This window comes from Oncorhynchus gorbuscha, unplaced genomic scaffold (assembly GCF_021184085.1).
Source record: "Oncorhynchus gorbuscha isolate QuinsamMale2020 ecotype Even-year unplaced genomic scaffold, OgorEven_v1.0 Un_scaffold_522, whole genome shotgun sequence".
NCBI classification, from domain to species: domain Eukaryota; kingdom Metazoa; phylum Chordata; class Actinopteri; order Salmoniformes; family Salmonidae; genus Oncorhynchus; species Oncorhynchus gorbuscha.
This window is the reverse complement of record NW_025745349.1, coordinates 391,192-414,080: the sequence shown is the minus strand read 5'-3', so window position 1 is coordinate 414,080 and position 22,889 is coordinate 391,192.

Genomic DNA, 22,889 nt, shown 5'->3' with positions numbered 1-22,889 from the left:
TTTAGACCAGGGCCCTAGAGTAGTGCACTACTTTAGACCAGGGCCCTATGGTAGTGCACTACTTTAGACCAGGGCACTATAGTAGTGCACTACTTTAGACCAGGGCCCTATGGTAGTGCACTACTTTAGACCAGGACCCTATGGTAGTGCACTACTTTAGACCAGGGCCCTATGGTAGTGCACTACTTTAGACCAGGGCCCTATAGTAGTGCACTACTTTAGACCAGGACCCTATAGTAGTGCACTACTTTAGACCAGGGCCCTATGGTAGTGCACTACTTTAGACCAGGGCCCTATAGTAGTGCACTACTTTAGACCAGGGCCCTATGGTAGTGCACTACTTTAGACCAGGGCCCTTAGAGAATGGGGTGAAATTTGGGACACCATCCATGGTGTGTCATTGTCAGTCTGTTTCTTGAGTCCATGCAACCGATCGAGTCCTGGCTATAACCCTCTATAACATCATGTCCACTTGGTCTGAGTTAGTGGAGTCCTGGCTATAACCCTCTATAACATCATGTCCACTTGGTCTGAGTTAGTGGAGTCCTGGCTATAACCCTCTATAGCATCATGTCCACTTGGTCTGAGTTAGTGGAGTCCTGGCTATAACCCTCTATAACATCATGTCCACTTGGTCTGAGTTAGTGGAGTCCTGGCTATAACCCTCTATAACATCATGTCCACTTGGTCTGAGTTAGTGGAGTCCTGGCTATAGCCCTCTATAACATCATGTCCACTTGGTCTGAGTTAGTGGAGTCCTGGCTATAACCCTCTATAACATCATGTCCACTTGGTCTGAGTTAGTGGAGTCCTGGCTATAACCCTCTATAACATCATGTCCACTTGGTCTGAGTTAGTAGAGTCCTGGCTATAACCCTCTATAACATCATGTCCACTTGGTCTGAGTTAGTAGAGTCCTGGCTATAAGCCTCTATAACATCATGTTCACTTGGTCTTGACTACCCTGCCGCCCCTCCACTCTAACCACTAGTCTACCCTGCCGCCCCTCCACTCTAACCACTAGACTACCCTGCCGCCCCTCCACTCTAACCACTAGGCTACCCTGCCATCCCTACACTCTAACCACTAGGCTACTCTGCCGCACCTCCACTCTAACCACTAGTCTACCTGCCGCCCCTCCACTCTAACCACTAGTCTACCCTGCCGCCCCTCCACTCTAACCACTAGACTACCCTGCCGCCCCTCCACTCTAACCATTAGACTACCCTGCCGCCCCTCCACTCTAACCACTAGGCTACCCTGCCGCCCCTCCACTCTAACCACTAGACTACCCTGCCGCCCCTCCACTCTAACCACTAGGCTACCCTGCCGCCCCTCCACTCTAACTACTAGGCTACCCTGCCGCCCCTCCACTCTAACCACTAGTCTACCTGTCGCCCCTCCACTCTAACCACTAGTTTACCTGCCGCCCCTCCACTCTAACCACTAGTCTACCCTGCCGCCCCTCCACTCTAACCACTAGTCTACCTGCCACCCCTCCACTCTAACCACTAGTTTACCTGCCGCCCCTCCACTCTAACCACTAGTCTACCCTGCCGCCCCTCCACTCTAACCACTAGTCTACCTGCCACCCCTCCACTCTAACCACTAGTCTACCTGCCTCCCCTCCACTCTAACCACTAGGCTACCCTGCCGCCCCTCCACTCTAACCACTAGGCTACCTGCCTCCCCTCCACTCTAACCACTAGCACATTATTCAACAATAACCAGACTGAGACCAAATGTACGGTACATCCCCCAACGCGGAAGCTGCGTGGATGGTTATCTGACATAGTAGCTCCAGCTGTGTGTGTGTGTGTGTGTGTGTGTGTGTGTGTGTGTGTGTGTGTGTGTGTGTGTGTGTGTGTGTGTGTGTGTGTGTGTGTGTGTGTGTGTGTGTGTGTGTGTGTGTGTGTGTGTGTGTGTGTGTGTGTGTGTGTGTGTGTGTGTGTGTGTGCGTGTGCATGCGTGTGCGTGCCTGCGTGTGTGTGCGTGTGTGTGTGTATTTGAGTGAGTGAGTGAGTGAGTGAGTGAGTGAGTGAGTGAGTGAGTGAGTGAGTGAGTGAGTGAGTGAGTGAGTGAGTGAGTGAGTGAGTGATTGAGTGAGTGATTGAGTGAGTGATTGAGTGAGTGATTGAGTGAGTGATTGAGTGAGTGATTGAGTGAGTGTGTATTTGAGTGAGTGTGTATTTGAGTGAGTGAGTGGTGAGTGAGTGAGTGAGTGAGTGAGTGAGTGAGTGAGTGAGTGAGTGAGTGAGTGAGTGAGTGAGTGAGTGAGTGAGTGAGTGAGTGAATGAATGAGTGATTGAGTGAGTGATTGAGTGAGTGATTGAGTGAGTGCATTTGAGCGGAGAAAGCGAGTAACACGGCATCTTCACAGCTCTCGTGACAACAGGCTTTTACAGAGGGCTCAGCGGGACACAGAGAGTAGTGTGGGCTGGAACAGGAACACGTTGTTCCCCCCCGGGGCAGTCTAAATCATGTCAGCTCACCGCTGATCTCCATGTAGGGAGAACGGAATTCGTTTCTCATGCCCATGTTGTGTGAGAAGAGGAGTAGGGGACGGTGGTGCACGATAGATCCATGTAAGAGGAGTAGGGGACAGTGATGCACGATAGATTAAGAGGAGTAGGGGACAGTGATGCACGATAGATTAAGAGGAGTAGGGGACAGTGGTGCACGATAGATTAAGAGGAGTAGGGGACAGTGGTGCACGATAGATTAAGAGGAGTAGGGGACAGTGGTGCACGATAGATTAAGAGGAGTAGGGGACAGTGATGCACGATAGATTAAGAGGAGTAGGGGACAGTGGTGCATGATAGATCCATGTAAGAGGAGTAGGGGACAGTGGTGCACGATAGATCCATGTAAGAGGAGTAGGGGACAGTGGTGCACGATAGATTAAGAGGAGTAGGGGACAGTGGTGCACGATAGATTAAGAGGAGTAGGGGACAGTGGTGCATGATAGATCCATGTAAGAGGAGTAGGGGACAGTGATGCACGATAGATTAAGAGGAGTAGGGGACAGTGGTGCATGATAGATCCATGTAAGAGGAGTAGGGGACAGTGGTGCACGATAGATTAAGAGGAGTAGGGGACAGTGATGCACGATAGATTAAGAGGAGTAGGGGACAGTGGTGCACGATAGATTAAGAGGAGTAGGGGACAGTGGTGCACGATAGATTAAGAGGAGTAGGGGACAGTGATGTACGATAGATTAAGAGGAGTAGGGGACAGTGATGCACGATAGATTAAGAGGAGTAGGGGACAGTGGTGCACGATAGATTAAGAGGAGTAGGGGACAGTGGTGCATGATAGATCCATGTAAGAGGAGTAGGGGACAGTGATGCACGATAGATTAAGAGGAGTAGGGGACAGTGGTGCATGATAGATCCATGTAAGAGGAGTAGGGGACAGTGATGTACGATAGATTAAGAGGAGTAGGGGACAGTGATGCACGATAGATTAAGAGGAGTAGGGGACAGTGGTGCACGATAGATTAAGAGGAGTAGGGGACAGTGGTGCGTGATAGATCCATGTAAGAGGAGTAGGGGACAGTGATGCACGATAGATTAAGAGGAGTAGGGGACAGTGGTGCACGATAGATCCACGTAAGAGGAGTAGGGGACAGTGGTGCACGATAGATTAAGAGGAGTAGGGGACAGTGGTGCACGATAGATTAAGAGGAGTAGGGGACAGTGATGTACGATAGATTAAGAGGAGTAGGGGACAGTGATGTACGATAGATTAAGAGGAGTAGGGGACAGTGGTGCACAATAGATCCATGTAAGAGGAGTAGGGGACAGTGATGCACGATAGATTAAGAGGAGTAGGGGACAGTGATGTACGATAGATTAAGAGGAGCAGGGGACAGTGGTGCAAATCAAATCAAATCAAATCAAATTTATTTATATAGCCCTTCGTACATCAGCTGATATCTCAAAGTGCTGTACAGAAACCCAGCCTAAAACCCCAAACAGCAAACAATGCAGGTGTAAAAGCACGGTGGCTAGGAAAAACTCCCTAGAAAGGCCAAAACCTAGGAAGAAACCTAGAGAGGAACCGGGCTATGTGGGGTGGCCAGTCCTCTTCTGGCTGTGCCGGGTAGAGATTATAACAGAACATGACCAAGATGTTCAAATGTTCATAAATGACCAGCATGGTCAAATAATAATAAGGCAGAACAGTTGAAACTGGAGCAGCAGCACAGTCAGATGGACTGGGGACAGCAAGGAGCCATCATGTCAGGTAGTCCTGGGGCACGGTCCTAGGGCTCAGGTCCTCCGAGAGAGAGAAAGAAAGAGAGAATTAGAGAGAGCATATGTGGGGTGGCCAGTCCTCTTCTGGCTGTGCCAGGTGGAGATTATAACAGAACGTGGCCAAGATGTTCAAATGTTCATAAATGACCAGCATGGTTGAATAATAGTAAGGCAGAACAGTTGAAACTGGAGCAGGAGCATGGCCAGGTGGACTGGGGACAGCAAGGAGTCCTCATGTCAGGTAGTCCTGGGACATGGTCCTAGGGCCCAGGCCAGTTGAAACTGGAGCAGCAGCATGGCCAGGTGGACTGGGGACAGCAAGGAGTCATCATGTCAGGTAGTCCTGGGGCATGGTTCTAGGGCTCAGGTCCTCCGAGAGAGAGAAAGAAAGAGAGAAGGAGAGAATTAGAGAACGCACACTTAGATTTACACAGGACACCGAATAGGACAGGAGAAGTACTCCAGATAAACAAACTGACCCTAGCCCCCGACACATAAACTACTGCAGCATAAATACTGGAGGCTGAGACAGGAGGGGTCAGGAGACACTGTGGCCCCATCCGAGGACACCCCGGACAGGGCCAAACAGGAAGGATATAACCCCACCCACTTTGCCAAAGCACAGCCCCCACACCACTAGAGGGAAATCTTCAACCACCAACTTACCATCCTGAGACAAGGCCGAGTATAGCCCACAAAGATCTCCGACACGGTACAACCCAAGGGGTGGGGGGAACCCAGACAGGCCGACCACAACAGTGAATCAACCCACCCAGGTGACGCATCCCCCCCCAGGGACGGCACGAGAGAGCCCCAGCAAGCCAGTGACTCAGCCCCGTAACAGGGTTAGAGGCAGAGAATCCCAGTGGAAAACGGGAACCGGCCAGGCAGAGACAGCAAGGGCGGTTCGTTGCTCCAGAGCCTTTCCGTTCACCTTCCCACTCCTGGGCCAGACTACACTCAATCATATGACCCACTGAAGAGATGAGTCTTCAGTAAAGACTTAAAGGTTGAGACCGAGTTTGCGTCTCTGACATGGGTAGGCAGACCGTTCCATAAAAATGGAGCTCTATAGGAGAAAGCCCTGCCTCCAGCTGTTTGCTTAGAAATTCTAGGGACAATTAGGAGGCCTGCGTCTTGTGACCGTAGCGTACGTATAGGTATGTACGGCAGGACCAAATCAGAGAGGTAGGTAGGAGCAAGCCCATGTAATGCTTTGTAGGTTAGCAGTAAAACCTTGAAATCAGCCCTTGCTTTGACAGGAAGCCAGTGTAGAGAGGCTAGCACTGGAGTAATATGATCAAATTTTTTGGTTCTAGTCAGGATTCTAGCAGCCGTATTTAGCACTAACTGAAGTTTATTTAGTGCTTTATCCGGGTAGCCGGAAAATAGAGCATTGCAGTAGTCTAACCTAGAAGTGACAAAAGCATGGATTAATTTTTCTGCATCATTTTTGGACAGAAAGTTTCTGATTTTTGCAATGTTACGTAGATGGAAAAAAGCTGTCCTCGAAATGGTCTTGATATGTTCTTCAAAAGAGATCAGGGTCAGAGTAACGCCGAGGTCCTTCACAGTTTTATTTGAGACGACTGTACAACCATTAAGATTAATTGTCAGATTCAACAGAAGATCTCTTTGTTTCTTGGGACCTAGAACAAGCATCTCTGTTTTGTCCGAGTTTAATAGTAGAAAGTTTGCAGCCATCCACTTCCTTATGTCTGAAACACATGCTTCTAGCGAGGGCAATTTTGGTGCTTCACCATGTTTCATTGAAATGTACAGCTGTGTGTCATCCGCATAGCAGTGAAAGTTTACATTATGTTTTCGAATAACATCCCCAAGAGGTAAAATATATAGTGAAAACAATAGTGGTCCTAAAACAGAACCTTGAGGAACACCGAAATGTACAGTTGATTTGTCAGAGGACAAACCATTCACAGAGACAAACTGATATCTTTCCGACAGATAAGACCTAAACCAGGCCAGAACATGTCCGTGTAGACCAATTTGGGTTTCCAATCTCTCCAAAAGAATGTGGTGATCGATGGTATCAAAAGCAGCACTAAGGTCTAGGAGCACGAGGACAGATGCAGAGCCTCGGTCCGATGCCATCAAAATGTCATTTACCACCTTCACAAGTGCCGTCTCAGTGCTATGATGGGGTCTAAAACCAGACTGAAGCATTTCGTATACATTGTTTGTCTTCAGGAAGGCAGTGAGTTGCTGCGCAACAGCCTTCTCTAAAATCTTTGAGAGGAATGGAAGATTCGATATAGGCCGATAGTTTTTTATATTTTCTGGGTCAAGGTTTGGCTTTTTCAAGAGAGGCTTTATTACTGCCACTTTTAGTGAGTTTGGTACACATCCAGTGGATAGAGAGCCGTTTATTATGTTCAACATAGGAGGGCCAAGCACAGGAAGCAGCTCTTTCAGTAGTTTAGTTGGAATAGGGTCCAGTATACAGCTTGAAGGTTTAGAGGCCATGATTATTTTCATCATTGTGTCAAGAGATATAGTACTAAAACACTTGAGCATCTCTCTTGATCCTAGGTCCTGGCAGAGTTGTGCAGACTCAGGACAACTGAGGTTTGGAGGAATACGCAGGTTTAAAGAGGAGTCCGTAATTTGCTTTCTAATAATCATAATCTTTTCCTCAAAGAAGTTCATGAATTTATCACTGCTAAAGTGCAAGTCATCCTCTCTTGGGGAATGCTGCTTTTTAGTTAGCTTTGCCACAGTATCAAAAAGGAATTTCGGATTGTTCTTATTTTCCTCAATTAAGTTAGAAAAATAGGACGATCGAGCAGCAGTAAGGGCTCTTCGGTACTGCACGGTACCATCCTTCCAAGCTAGTCGGAAGACTTCCAGTTTGGTGTGGCGCCATTTCCGTTCCAATTTTCTGGAAGCTTGCTTCAGAGCTCGGGTATTTTCTGTGTACCATGGAGCTAGTTTCTTATGAGACATTTTTTTAGTTTTTAGGGGTGCAACTGCATCTAGGGTATTGCGCAAGGTTAAATTGAGATCCTCAGTTAGGTGGTTAACGGATTTTTGTCCTCTGGCGTCCTTGGGTAGGCAGAGGGAGTCTGGAAGGGCATCAAGGAATCTTTGTGTTGTCTGTGAATTTATAGCACGACTTTTGATGTTCCTTGGTTGGGGTCTGAGCAGATTATTTGTTGCAATTGCAAACGTAATAAAATGGTGGTCTGATAGTCCAGGATTATGAGGAAAAACATTAAGATCCACAACATTTATTCCATGGGACAAAACTAGGTCCAGCGTATGACTGTGAGAGTGAGTGGGTCCAGAGACATGTTGGACAAAACCCACTGAGTCGATGATGGCTCCAAAAGCCTTTTGGAGTGGGTCTGTGGACTTTTCCATGTGAATATTAAAGTCACCAAAGATTAGAATATTATCTGCAATGACTACAAGGTCTGATAGGAATTCAGGGAACTCAGTGAGAAACGCTGTATATGGCCCAGGAGGCCTGTAAACAGTAGCTATAAAAAGTGATTGAGTAGGCTGCATAGATTTCATGACTAGAAGCTCAAAAGACGAAAACGTCATTTTTTTTTTTGTAAATTGAAATTTGCTATCGTAAATGTTAGCAACACCTCCGCCTTTGCGGGATGCACGGGGGATATGGTCACTAGTGTAGCCAGGAGGTGAGGCCTCATTTAACACAGTAAATTCATCAGGCTGAGCTGACTACACTAACTATGCTAGTGGCAGACTCCACTATGCTGGCAGGCTGGCTAGATTAAGGGGAGTAGGGGACAGTGGTGCACGATAGATTAAGAGGAGTAGGGGACAGTGATGTACGATAGATTAAGAGGAGAAGGGGACAGTGATGTACGATAGATTAAGAGGAGTAGGGGACAGTGGTGCACGATAGATCCATGTAAGAGGAGTAGGGGACAGTGGTGCACGATAGATTAAGAGGAGAAGGGGACAGTGATGTACGATAGATTAAGAGGAGTAGGGGACAGTGGTGCACGATAGATTAAGAGGAGTAGGGGACAGTGATGCATGATAGATTAAGAGGAGTAGGGGACAGTGGTGCACGATAGATTAAGAGGAGTAGGGGACAGTGGTGCACGATAGATCCATGTAAGAGGAGTAGGGGACAGTGATGTACGATAGATTAAGAGGAGTAGGGGACAGTGGTGCACGATAGATTAAGAGGAGTAGGGGACAGTGGTGCACAATAGATTAAGAGGAGTAGGGGACAGTGGTGCACAATAGATTAAGAGGAGTAGGGGACAGTGGTGCACGATAGATCCATGTAAGAGGAGTAGGGGACAGTGATGCACGATAGATTAAGAGGAGTAGGGGACAGTGGTGCACGATAGATTAAGAGGAGTAGGGGACAGTGATGCATGATAGATTAAGAGGAGTAGGGGACAGTGGTGCACGATAGATTAAGAGGAGTAGGGGACAGTGATGTACGATAGATTAAGAGGAGTAGGGGACAGTGATGCACGATAGATTAAGAGGAGTAGGGGACAGTGATGCATGATAGATTAAGAGGAGTAGGGGACAGTGGTGCACGATAGATTAAGAGGAGTAGGGGACAGTGGTGCACGATAGATTAAGAGGAGTAGGGTACAGTGGTGCACGATAGATTAAGAGGAGTAGGGGACAGTGGTGCACGATAGATTAAGAGGAGTAGGGGACAGTGATGCACGATAGATTAAGAGGAGTAGGGGACAGTGGTGCACGATAGATTAAGAGGAGTAGGGGACAGTGGTGCACGATAGAGGGTCAGTACCTCTTGACTAGGTGGCTCAGTGTTGGGTTAAGGGTCAGTACCTCTTGACTAGATGGCTCAGTGTTGGGTTAAGTGTCAGTGCCTCTTGACAAGGTGGCTCAGTGTTGGGTTAAGGGTCATTACCTCTTGACTAGGTGGCTCAGTGTTGGGTTAAGTGTCATTACCTCTTGACTAGGTGGCTCAGTGTTGGGTTAAGGGTCAGTACCTCTTGACTAGATGGCTCAGTGTTGGGTTAAGGGTCAGTACCTCTTGACTAGGTGGCTCAGTGTTTGGGTAAGGGTCAGTACCTCTTGACTAGATGGCTCAGTGTTGGGTTAAGGGTCAGTACCTCTTGACTAGATGGCTCAGTGTTTGGGTAAGGGTCAGTACCTCTTGACTAGATGGCTCAGTGTTGGGTTAAGGGTCAGTACCTCTTGACTAGGTGGCTCAGTGTTTGGGTAAGGGTCAGTACCTCTTGACTAGATGGCTCAGTGTTGGGTTAAGGGTCAGTACCTCTTGACTAGATGGCTCAGTGTTGGGTTAAGGGTCAGTACCTCTTGACTAGGTGGCTCAGTGTTGGGTTAAGTGTCAGTACCTCTTGACTAGATGGCTCAGTGTTGGGTTAAGGGTCAGTACCTCTTGACTAGATGGCTCAGTGTTGGGTTAAGTGTCAGTACCTCTTGACTAGATGGCTCAGTGTTGGGTTAAGGGTCAGTACCTCTTGACTAGATGGCTCAGTGTTGGGTTAAGGGTCAGTACCTCTTGACTAGATGGCTCAGTGTTGGGTTAAGGGTCAGTACCTCTTGACTAGATGGCTCAGTGTTGGGTTAAGTGTCAGTACCTCTTGACAAGGTGGCTCAGTGTTGGGTTAAGGGTCAGTACCTCTTGACTAGATGGCTCAGTGTTGGGTTAAGGGTCAGTACCTCTTGACTAGATGGCTCAGTGTTGGGTTAAGGGTCCGTACCTCTTGACTAGATGGCTCAGTGTTGGGTTAAGGGTCAGTACCTCTTGACTAGATGGCTCAGTGTTTGGGTAAGGGTCAGTACCTCTTGACTAGATGGCTCAGTGTTGGGTTAAGGGTCAGTACCTCTTGACTAGGTGGCTCAGTGTTTGGGTAAGGGTCAGTACCTCTTGACTAGATGGCTCAGTGTTGGGTTAAGGGTCAGTACCTCTTGACTAGATGGCTCAGTGTTGGGTTAAGGGTCAGTACCTCTTGACTAGGTGGCTCAGTGTTGGGTTAAGTGTCAGTACCTCTTGACTAGATGGCTCAGTGTTGGGTTAAGGGTCAGTACCTCTTGACTAGATGGCTCAGTGTTGGGTTAAGTGTCAGTACCTCTTGACTAGATGGCTCAGTGTTGGGTTAAGGGTCAGTACCTCTTGACTAGATGGCTCAGTGTTGGGTTAAGGGTCAGTACCTCTTGACTAGATGGCTCAGTGTTGGGTTAAGGGTCAGTACCTCTTGACTAGATGGCTCAGTGTTGGGTTAAGTGTCAGTACCTCTTGACAAGGTGGCTCAGTGTTGGGTTAAGGGTCAGTACCTCTTGACTAGATGGCTCAGTGTTGGGTTAAGGGTCAGTACCTCTTGACTAGATGGCTCAGTGTTGGGTTAAGGGTCAGTACCTCTTGACTAGATGGCTCAGTGTTGGGTTAAGGGTCAGTACCTCTTGACTAGATGGCTCAGTGTTGGGTTAAGGGTCAGTACCTCTTGACTAGATGGCTCAGTGTTGGGTTAAGGGTCAGTACCTCTTGACAAGGTGACATTCTGTCCCTCAGGAGATTGTCATCAACATTAGTTCACACTATACAGTGCCTTGCGAAAGTATTCTGCCCCCTTGAACTTTGCGACCTTTTGCCACATTTCAGGCTTCAAACATAAAGATATAAAAAAACATTTTTTTTGTGAAGAATCAACAACATGGGATGACCAGGGATATTCTCTTAATAAGTGTGAATTGGACCATTTTCCAGTCCTGCTAAACATTCAAAATGTAACGAGTACTTCTGGGTGTCAGGGAAAATGTTTGGAGTTAAAAGTGTATTAATTTCTGCAGTGAAGTAAAAGTAAAAGTTGTCAAGAATATAAATAGTAAAGTACAGATACCCCCCACAAAAAAACAACTTAAATCGTACTTAGTATTTTGACGATAGTTACTTTCCACCACTGTAAAACCCTCAGTACTTTTCTCTGTGGAGCACCAAATGTCCCTTTTTTGGGAAGGCATTGTCCCTGTGCCCTCTGTCCTTGTACTCTTGGGTACAATCTGTCTGGGCACACAAGGTCTCCCTGCCCCCTGACACCCACTTCAGTCTCCATTCAATCTGTAGTCGAGCCCTTTGTTTACACAACCGAATAGTTGCGTGTAGAGAAGCTTGTCTCCACCCCCGTCCCCCGCCCCCCCCCGTCCGTCCGTCCGTCCCCCCCCGTCCGTCCGCCCCCCCACCCACTGTGACCTGAGAACTATCATTTCGGCACCTCAGACAAGACAGTGTAAAAACTGCATCCATTAGACACAGACACATCCATTAGGGGATTCCTTCCGGCTGCAAAACAAGACACCTAAGGACACTGCAGCGCCCCCCCTGTCCCCCCCCATCCCACTGCAGCGCCCCCTCTGTCCCCCCCCCCCCCACCCACCCCACCCACCCCCCCCCCCTCTCTGCGTCCACTTCCCAAAACCCCATGGGGCCCAGAAATGAGTCATCGTCCCCGGAGCCCCAGTGTGTGTGGCCCACGGTACCGTCAGCCCCGGTCCTAACCTGCTCGGCCTGCTCCCCCGCAGGGAGCTGGCATGGACCAATGGGGTTTTCCCTGGACTGTTCTGGATGTTGCCAAGAAAATAATCATTTCAGGGAGCACACGCTGCTATTGTTGCCCCCCCCTCTCTCTCAATGTGCGTCCCAAAATGGCACCCTATTCCCTATACAGTGCACTACTGTTGAGAATGGCGTGTCAAAAGTAGTGCACTTACATAGGGAATAGTGTGCCGTTCATTGTGTTCCATTTGGCCCAGAGGAGAGAAGGGGGAGTAATGTCGAGGTCAGGGTTCCGGTCTATAAGAGCGGTCTTCACTGCTCCTACAGGCTCGGGTCGTTACTGCAGTTTAACTGACATCCAGGGTCTCATTACACGACCACAATTAGAGAAATCAGATTACTGATCAATTACTAATAAAACACTTTTGTGCACAAAACAGTCATTGAATTATTCAAATATCTGTCGCTGAGGCTTTTCCCCCCCATCACTCACAGCCAAAGATTTTGAATCGACGTATGCTATCGCTGAGCGATTAACCTCAATGTTGGTTATTTTTTCAATTTAAAAAAAAGTTAAATTGTCAGTTAAATTATTTTAATTTGTTGTTTTTTCTTCTGTGACAACAGTGCTCACGTTCCGGCTGCAGTTTATCAGGAGATAAATCAGATGATGCCAGAACATTGCGATGTACTAGGGAGTTGTAGTTTCCAACAGGTCAATGTTCTACATAGTTTAGCTCAGAAAACGTGATAATGAACTACAATGACCATAATTCATTGCACGGCTAATTTTTTCCCCCCTGCAAGGTAAGTGTCATGTTTTGTCATTGATTATCATGCCTTGTCCCTGTTCTTCTCCTTCTATTCGTTTCCCTCTGCTGGTCTTATTAGGTTCTTTCCCTCTTTCTATCCCTCTCTCTCCCCCTCCCTCTCTCACTCTCCCGCTCTCTCTTCTCTCTATCGTTCCGTTCCTGCTCCCAGCTGTTCCTATTCCCCTAATCAATCATTTAGTCTTCCCACACCTGTTCCCGATCCTTTTCCCTGATTAGAGTCCCTATTTCTCTCCTTGTTATTCGTTTCTGCCCTGTCGGTTCCTTGTCAAGAATTCACCGTGCTGTGTTTGTGTATCGCCCTGTCGTGTCGTGTTTTCCTCAGATGCTGCGTGGTGAGCAGGTGTCTGAGTCTGTTTGGTTCAAGTGCCTTCCCGAGGCAACCTGCTGTTCACCTGCTGTTCAAGATCGAGTCTCCAGTTTGTCCTCGTCTTTTCGAGTGAAAGTTGTGTTTTGTTGATTGTATTTACTTTACTGGATTAAAGACTCTGTTTTCGCCAAGTCGCTTTTGGGTCCTCTTTCACCTGCATGACAGAAGGAACCGACCAAGGAATGGACCCAGCGACTTCAGACGCTCGTTACACTGCCGTCGAGATCCAAGGAGCCATGCTCGGCAGACACGAGCAGGAATTGTCTGCTGCTCGCCATGCCGTGGAGAACCTGGCCGCTCAGGTTTCCGACCTCTCTGGACAGTTCCAGAGTCTTCGTCTCGTGCCACCTGTTACTTCCTGGCCTGCCGAGCCTCCAGAACCTAGGGTTAATAACCCACCTTGCTACTCCGGGCAGCCCACTGAGTGCCGCTCCTTTCTCACGCAGTGTGAGATTGTGTTCTCTCTCCAACCCAACACATACTCTAGAGAGAGAGCTCGGGTTGCTTACGTCATTTCACTCCTTACTGGCCGGGCTCGAGAATGGGGCACAGCTATCTGGGAGGCAAGGGCTGATTGCTCTAACAAGTACCAGAACTTTAAAGAGGAGATGATTCGGGTTTTTGACCGTTCAGTTTTTGGTAGGGAGGCTTCTAGGGCCCTGGCTTCCCTATGCCAAGGTGAACGGTCCATAACGGATTATTCTATTGAGTTTCGCACTCTTGCTGCCTCTAGTGAGTGGAACGAGCCGGCGCTGCTCGCTCGTTTTCTGGAGGGACTCCACACAGTGGTCAAAGATGAGATTCTCTCCAGGGAGGTTCCTTCAGATGTGGACTCTTTGATTGCTCTCGCCATCCGCATAGAACGACGGGTAGATCTTCGTCACCGGGCTCGTGGAAGAGAGCTCGCATCAACGGTGTTTCCCTGCTCCGCATCGCAACCATCTCCCTCCTCTGGCTCAGAGACTGAGCCCATGCAGCTGGGAGGGATTCGCATCTCGACTAAGGAGAGGGAACGGAGGATCACCAACCGCCTGTGCCTCTATTGCGGAGTTGCTGGACATTTTGTTAATTCATGTCCAGTAAAAGCCAGAGCTCATCTGTAAGCGGAGGGCTACAGGTGAGCGCAACTACTCAAGTCTCTCCATCAAAATCCTGTACTACTTTGTCGGTCCATCTACGCTGGACCGGTTCGGGTGCTACATGTAGTGCCTTGATAGACTCTGGGGCTGAGGGTTGTTTCATGGACGAAGCATGGGTTCGGAAACATGACATTCCTTTCAGAGAGTTAGAGAAGCCTACGCCCATGTTCGCCTTAGATGGTAGTCATCTTCCCAGTATCAGATTTGAGACACTACCTTTAACCCTCACAGTATCTGGTAACCACAGTGAGACTATTTCTTTTTTGATTTTTCGTTCACCGTTTACACCTGTTGTTTTGGGTCATCCCTGGCTAGTATGTCATAATCCTTCTATTAATTGGTCTAGTAATTCTATCCTATCCTGGAACGTTTCTTGTCATGTGAAGTGTTTAATGTCTGCCATCCCTCCCGTTTCTTCTGTTCCTACTTCTCAGGAGGAACCTGGCGATTTGACAGGAGTGCCGGAGGAATATCATGATCTGCGCACGGTCTTCAGTCGGTCCCGAGCCAACTCCCTTCCTCCTCACCGGTCGTATGATTGTAGTATTGATCTCCTTCCGGGGACCACTCCTCCTCGGGGTAGACTATACTCTCTGTCGGCTCCCGAACGTAAGGCTCTCGAGGATTATTTGTCTGTGTCTCTTGACGCCGGTACCATAGTGCCTTCTTCCTCTCCGGCCGGGGCGGGGTCTTTTTGTTAAGAAGAAGGACGGTACTCTGCGCCCCTGCGTGGATTATCGAGGGCTGAATGACATAACGGTTAAGAATCGTTATCCGCTTCCCCTTATGTCATCAGCCTTCGAGATTCTGCAGGGAGCCAGGTGCTTTACTAAGTTGGACCTTCGTAACGCTTACCATCTCGTGCGCATCAGAGAGGGGGACGAGTGGAAAACGGCGTTTAACACTCCGTTAGGGCATTTTGAGTACCGGGTTCTGCCGTTTGGTCTCGCCAATGCGCCAGCTGTTTTTCAGGCATTAGTTAATGATGTTCTGAGAGACATGCTGAACATCTTTGTTTTTGTCTATCTTGACGATATCCTGATTTTTTCTCCGTCACTCGAGATTCATGTTCAGCACGTTCGACGTGTTCTACAGCGCCTTTTAGAGAATTGTCTCTACGTAAAGGCTGAGAAGTGCTCTTTTCATGTCTCCTCCGTTACTTTTCTCGGTTCCGTTATTTCCGCTGAAGGCATTCAGATGGATTCCGCTAAGGTCCAAGCTGTCAGTGATTGGCCCGTTCCAAGGTCACGTGTCGAGTTGCAGCGCTTTTTAGGTTTCGCTAATTTCTATCGGCGTTTCATTCGTAATTTCGGTCAAGTTGCTGCCCCTCTCACAGCTCTTACTTCTGTCAAGACGTGTTTTAAGTGGTCCGGTTCCGCCCAGGGAGCTTTTGATCTTCTAAAAGAACGTTTTACGTCCGCTCCTATCCTCGTTACTCCTGACGTCACTAGACAATTCATTGTCGAGGTTGACGCTTCAGAGGTAGGCGTGGGAGCCATTCTATCCCAGCGCTTCCAGTCTGACGATAAGGTTCATCCTTGCGCTTATTTTTCTCATCGCCTGTCGCCATCTGAGCGCAACTATGATGTGGGTAACCGTGAACTGCTCGCCATCCGCTTAGCCCTAGGCGAATGGCGACAGTGGTTGGAGGGGGCGACCGTTCCTTTTGTCGTTTGGACAGACCATAAGAACCTTGAGTACATCCGTTCTGCCAAACGACTTAATGCCCGTCAAGCTCGTTGGGCGTTGTTTTTCGCTCGTTTCGAGTTTGTGATTTCTTACCGTCCGGGTAGCAAGAACACCAAGCCTGATGCCTTATCCCGTCTGTTTAGTTCTTCTGTGGCTTCTACTGATCCCGAGGGGATTCTTCCTTATGGGCGTGTTGTCGGGTTAACAGTCTGGGGAATTGAAAGACAGGTTAAGCAAGCACTCACGCACACTGCGTCGCCGCGCGCTTGTCCTAGTAACCTCCTTTTCGTTCCTGTTTCCACTCGTCTGGCTGTTCTTCAGTGGGCTCACTCTGCCAAGTTAGCTGGTCATCCCGGTGTTCGAGGCACTCTTGCGTCTATTCGCCAGCGCTTTTGGTGGCCGACTCAGGAGCGTGACACGCGCCGTTTCGTGGCTGCTTGTTCGGACTGCGCGCAGACTAAGTCGGGTAACTCTCCTCCTGCCGGTCGTCTCAGACCGCTCCCCATTCCTTCTCGACCATGGTCTCACATCGCCCTAGACTTCATTACCGGTCTGCCTTTGTCTGCGGGGAAGACTGTGATTCTTACGGTTGTCGATAGGTTCTCTAAGGCGGCACATTTCATTCCCCTCGCTAAACTTCCTTCCGCTAAGGAGACGGCACAAATCATTATCGAGAATGTATTCAGAATTCATGGCCTCCCGTTAGACGCCGTTTCAGACAGAGGCCCGCAATTCACGTCACAGTTTTGGAGGGAGTTCTGTCGTTTGATTGGTGCGTCCGTCAGTCTCTCTTCCGGGTTTCATCCCCAGTCTAACGGTCAAGCAGAGAGGGCCAATCAGACGATTGGTCGCATACTACGCAGCCTTTCTTTCAGAAACCCTGCGTCTTGGGCAGAACAGCTCCCCTGGGCAGAATACGCTCACAATTCGCTTCCTTCGTCTGCTACCGGGTTATCTCCGTTTCAGAGTAGTCTGGGTTACCAGCCTCCTCTGTTCTCATCCCAGCTTGCCGAGTCCAGCGTTCCCTCCGCTCAAGCGTTTGTCCAACGTTGTGAGCGCACCTGGAGGAGGGTGAGGTCTGCACTTTGCCGTTACAGGGCACAGACTGTGAGAGCCGCCAATAAACGCAGGATTAAGAGTCCAAGGTATTGTTGCGGCCAGAGAGTGTGGCTTTCCACTCGCAACCTTCCTCTTACGACAGCTTCTCGTAAGTTGACTCCGCGGTTCATTGGTCCGTTCCGTGTCTCCCAGGTCGTCAATCCTGTCGCTGTGCGACTGCTTCTTCCGCGACATCTTCGTCGCGTCCATCCTGTCTTCCATGTCTCCTGTGTCAAGCCCTTTCTTCGCACTCCCGTTCGTCTTCCCTCCCCCCTCCCGTCCTTGTCGAGAGCGCACCTATTTACAAGGTACATAAGATCATGGACATGCGTTCTCGGGGACGGGGTCACCAATACTTAGTGGATTGGGAGGGTTACGGTCCTGAGGAGAGGAGTTGGGTTCCGTCTCGGGACGTGCTGGACCGTTCACTCATTGATGATTTCCTCCGTTGCCGCCAGGATTCCTCCTCGAGTGCGCCAGGAGGCGCTCGGTGAGTGGGGGGGGTACTGTCATGTTTTGTCATTGATTATCATGCCTTGTCCCTGTTCTTCTCCTTCTATTCGTTTCCCTCTGCTGGTCTTATTAGGTTCTTTCCCTCTTTCTATCCCTCTCTCTCCCCCTCCCTCTCTCACTCTCCCGCTCTCTCTTCTCTCTATCGTTCCGTTCCTGCTCCCAGCTGTTCCTATTCCCCTAATCAATCATTTAGTCTTCCCACACCTGTTCCCAATCCTTTTCCCTGATTAGAGTCCCTATTTCTCTCCTTGTTATTCGTTTCTGCCCTGTCGGTTCCTTGTCAAGAATTCACCGTGCTGTGTTTGTGTATCGCCCTGTCGTGTCGTGTTTTCCTCAGATGCTGCGTGGTGAGCAGGTGTCTGAGTCTGTTTGGTTCAAGTGCCTTCCCGAGGCAACCTGCTGTTCACCTGCTGTTCAAGATCGAGTCTCCAGTTTGTCCTCGTCTTTTCGAGTGAAAGTTGTGTTTTGTTGATTGTATTTACTTTACTGGATTAAAGACTCTGTTTTCGCCAAGTCGCTTTTGGGTCCTCTTTCACCTGCATGACAGAAGGAACCGACCAAGGAATGGACCCAGCGACTTCAGACGCTCGTTACACTGCCGTCGAGATCCAAGGAGCCATGCTCGGCAGACACGAGCAGGAATTGTCTGCTGCTCGCCATGCCGTGGAGAACCTGGCCGCTCAGGTTTCCGACCTCTCTGGACAGTTCCAGAGTCTTCGTCTCGTGCCACCTGTTACTTCCTGGCCTGCCGAGCCTCCAGAACCTAGGGTTAATAACCCACCTTGCTACTCCGGGCAGCCCACTGAGTGCCGCTCCTTTCTCACGCAGTGTGAGATTGTGTTCTCTCTCCAACCCAACACATACTCTAGAGAGAGAGCTCGGGTTGCTTACGTCATTTCACTCCTTACTGGCCGGGCTCGAGAATGGGGCACAGCTATCTGGGAGGCAAGGGCTGATTGCTCTAACAAGTACCAGAACTTTAAAGAGGAGATGATTCGGGTTTTTGACCGTTCAGTTTTTGGTAGGGAGGCTTCTAGGGCCCTGGCTTCCCTATGCCAAGGTGAACGGTCCATAACGGATTATTCTATTGAGTTTCGCACTCTTGCTGCCTCTAGTGAGTGGAACGAGCCGGCGCTGCTCGCTCGTTTTCTGGAGGGACTCCACACAGTGGTCAAAGATGAGATTCTCTCCAGGAGGTTCCTTCAGATGTGGACTCTTTGATTGCTCTCGCCATCCGCATAGAACGACGGGTAGATCTTCGTCACCGGGCTCGTGGAAGAGAGCTCGCATCAACGGTGTTTCCCTGCTCCGCATCGCAACCATCTCCCTCCTCTGGCTCAGAGACTGAGCCCATGCAGCTGGGAGGGATTCGCATCTCGACTAAGGAGAGGGAACGGAGGATCACCAACCGCCTGTGCCTCTATTGCGGAGTTGCTGGACATTTTGTTAATTCATGTCCAGTAAAAGCCAGAGCTCATCTGTAAGCGGAGGGCTACAGGTGAGCGCAACTACTCAAGTCTCTCCATCAAAATCCTGTACTACTTTGTCGGTCCATCTACGCTGGACCGGTTCGGGTGCTACATGTAGTGCCTTGATAGACTCTGGGGCTGAGGGTTGTTTCATGGACGAAGCATGGGTTCGGAAACATGACATTCCTTTCAGAGAGTTAGAGAAGCCTACGCCCATGTTCGCCTTAGATGGTAGTCATCTTCCCAGTATCAGATTTGAGACACTACCTTTAACCCTCACAGTATCTGGTAACCACAGTGAGACTATTTCTTTTTTGATTTTTCGTTCACCGTTTACACCTGTTGTTTTGGGTCATCCCTGGCTAGTATGTCATAATCCTTCTATTAATTGGTCTAGTAATTCTATCCTATCCTGGAACGTTTCTTGTCATGTGAAGTGTTTAATGTCTGCCATCCCTCCCGTTTCTTCTGTTCCTACTTCTCAGGAGGAACCTGGCGATTTGACAGGAGTGCCGGAGGAATATCATGATCTGCGCACGGTCTTCAGTCGGTCCCGAGCCAACTCCCTTCCTCCTCACCGGTCGTATGATTGTAGTATTGATCTCCTTCCGGGGACCACTCCTCCTCGGGGTAGACTATACTCTCTGTCGGCTCCCGAACGTAAGGCTCTCGAGGATTATTTGTCTGTGTCTCTTGACGCCGGTACCATAGTGCCTTCTTCCTCTCCGGCCGGGGCGGGGTTCTTTTTGTTAAGAAGAAGGACGGTACTCTGCGCCCCTGCGTGGATTATCGAGGGCTGAATGACATAACGGTTAAGAATCGTTATCCGCTTCCCCTTATGTCATCAGCCTTCGAGATTCTGCAGGGAGCCAGGTGCTTTACTAAGTTGGACCTTCGTAACGCTTACCATCTCGTGCGCATCAGAGAGGGGGACGAGTGGAAAACGGCGTTTAACACTCCGTTAGGGCATTTTGAGTACCGGGTTCTGCCGTTTGGTCTCGCCAATGCGCCAGCTGTTTTTCAGGCATTAGTTAATGATGTTCTGAGAGACATGCTGAACATCTTTGTTTTTGTCTATCTTGACGATATCCTGATTTTTCTCCGTCACTCGAGATTCATGTTCAGCACGTTCGACGTGTTCTACAGCGCCTTTTAGAGAATTGTCTCTACGTAAAGGCTGAGAAGTGCTCTTTTCATGTCTCCTCCGTTACTTTTCTCGGTTCCGTTATTTCCGCTGAAGGCATTCAGATGGATTCCGCTAAGGTCCAAGCTGTCAGTGATTGGCCCGTTCCAAGGTCACGTGTCGAGTTGCAGCGCTTTTAGGTTTCGCTAATTTCTATCGGCGTTTCATTCGTAATTTCGGTCAAGTTGCTGCCCCTCTCACAGCTCTTACTTCTGTCAAGACGTGTTTTAAGTGGTCCGGTTCCGCCCAGGGAGCTTTTGATCTTCTAAAAGAACGTTTTACGTCCGCTCCTATCCTCGTTACTCCTGACGTCACTAGACAATTCATTGTCGAGGTTGGCCTTCAGAGGTAGGCGTGGGAGCCATTCTATCCCAGCGCTTCCAGTCTGACGATAAGGTTCATCCTTGCGCTTATTTTTCTCATCGCCTGTCGCCATCTGAGCGCAACTATGATGTGGGTAACCGTGAACTGCTCGCCATCCGCTTAGCCCTAGGCGAATGGCGACAGTGGTTGGAGGGGGCGACCGTTCCTTTTGTCGTTTGGACAGACCATAAGAACCTTGAGTACATCCGTTCTGCCAAACGACTTAATGCCCGTCAAGCTCGTTGGGCGTTGTTTTTCGCTCGTTTCGAGTTTGTGATTTCTTACCGTCCGGGTAGCAAGAACACCAAGCCTGATGCCTTATCCCGTCTGTTTAGTTCTTCTGTGGCTTCTACTGATCCCGAGGGGATTCTTCCTTATGGGCGTGTTGTCGGGTTAACAGTCTGGGGAATTGAAAGACAGGTTAAGCAAGCACTCACGCACACTGCGTCGCCGCGCGCTTGTCCTAGTAACCTCCTTTTCGTTCCTGTTTCCACTCGTCTGGCTGTTCTTCAGTGGGCTCACTCTGCCAAGTTAGCTGGTCATCCCGGTGTTCGAGGCACTCTTGCGTCTATTCGCCAGCGCTTTTGGTGGCCGACTCAGGAGCGTGACACGCGCCGTTTCGTGGCTGCTTGTTCGGACTGCGCGCAGACTAAGTCGGGTAACTCTCCTCCTGCCGGTCGTCTCAGACCGCTCCCCATTCCTTCTCGACCATGGTCTCACATCGCCCTAGACTTCATTACCGGTCTGCCTTTGTCTGCGGGGAAGACTGTGATTCTTACGGTTGTCGATAGGTTCTCTAAGGCGGCACATTTCATTCCCCTCGCTAAACTTCCTTCCGCTAAGGAGACGGCACAAATCATTATCGAGAATGTATTCAGAATTCATGGCCTCCCGTTAGACGCCGTTTCAGACAGAGGCCCGCAATTCACGTCACAGTTTTGGAGGAGTTCTGTCGTTTGATTGGTGCGTCCGTCAGTCTCTCTTCCGGGTTTCATCCCCAGTCTAACGGTCAAGCAGAGAGGGCCAATCAGACGATTGGTCGCATACTACGCAGCCTTTCTTTCAGAAACCCTGCGTCTTGGGCAGAACAGCTCCCCTGGGCAGAATACGCTCACAATTCGCTTCCTTCGTCTGCTACCGGGTTATCTCCGTTTCAGAGTAGTCTGGGTTACCAGCCTCCTCTGTTCTCATCCCAGCTTGCCGAGTCCAGCGTTCCCTCCGCTCAAGCGTTTGTCCAACGTTGTGAGCGCACCTGGAGGAGGGTGAGGTCTGCACTTTGCCGTTACAGGGCACAGACTGTGAGAGCCGCCAATAAACGCAGGATTAAGAGTCCAAGGTATTGTTGCGGCCAGAGAGTGTGGCTTTCCACTCGCAACCTTCCTCTTACGACAGCTTCTCGTAAGTTGACTCCGCGGTTCATTGGTCCGTTCCGTGTCTCCCAGGTCGTCAATCCTGTCGCTGTGCGACTGCTTCTTCCGCGACATCTTCGTCGCGTCCATCCTGTCTTCCATGTCTCCTGTGTCAAGCCCTTTCTTCGCACTCCCGTTCGTCTTCCCTCCCCCCTCCCGTCCTTGTCGAGAGCGCACCTATTTACAAGGTACATAAGATCATGGACATGCGTTCTCGGGGACGGGGTCACCAATACTTAGTGGATTGGGAGGGTTACGGTCCTGAGGAGAGGAGTTGGGTTCCGTCTCGGGACGTGCTGGACCGTTCACTCATTGATGATTTCCTCCGTTGCCGCCAGGATTCCTCCTCGAGTGCGCCAGGAGGCGCTCGGTGAGTGGGGGGTACTGTCATGTTTTGTCATTGATTATCATGCCTTGTCCCTGTTCTTCTCCTTCTATTCGTTTCCCTCTGCTGGTCTTATTAGGTTCTTTCCCTCTTTCTATCCCTCTCTCTCCCCTCCCTCTCTCACTCTCCCGCTCTCTCTTCTCTCTATCGTTCCGTTCCTGCTCCCAGCTGTTCCTATTCCCCTAATCAATCATTTAGTCTTCCCACACCTGTTCCCAATCCTTTTCCCTGATTAGAGTCCCTATTTCTCTCCTTGTTATTCGTTTCTGCCCTGTCGGTTCCTTGTCAAGAATTCACCGTGCTGTGTTTGTGTATCGCCCTGTCGTGTCGTGTTTTCCTCAGATGCTGCGTGGTGAGCAGGTGTCTGAGTCTGTTTGGTTCAAGTGCCTTCCCGAGGCAACCTGCTGTTCACCTGCTGTTCAAGATCGAGTCTCCAGTTTGTCCTCGTCTTTTCGAGTGAAAGTTGTGTTTTGTTGATTGTATTTACTTTACTGGATTAAAGACTCTGTTTTCGCCAAGTCGCTTTTGGGTCCTCTTTCACCTGCATGACAGTAAGAGACAGAAGAAGAACTCACGATCAAGAGGGGATCATAGAGAACAGTTTCTTCCAGGTATCTCCACTAGGTTACCTTAACCACTAGGTTACCTTAAATAATTGACCACCTTACCTTAACCACT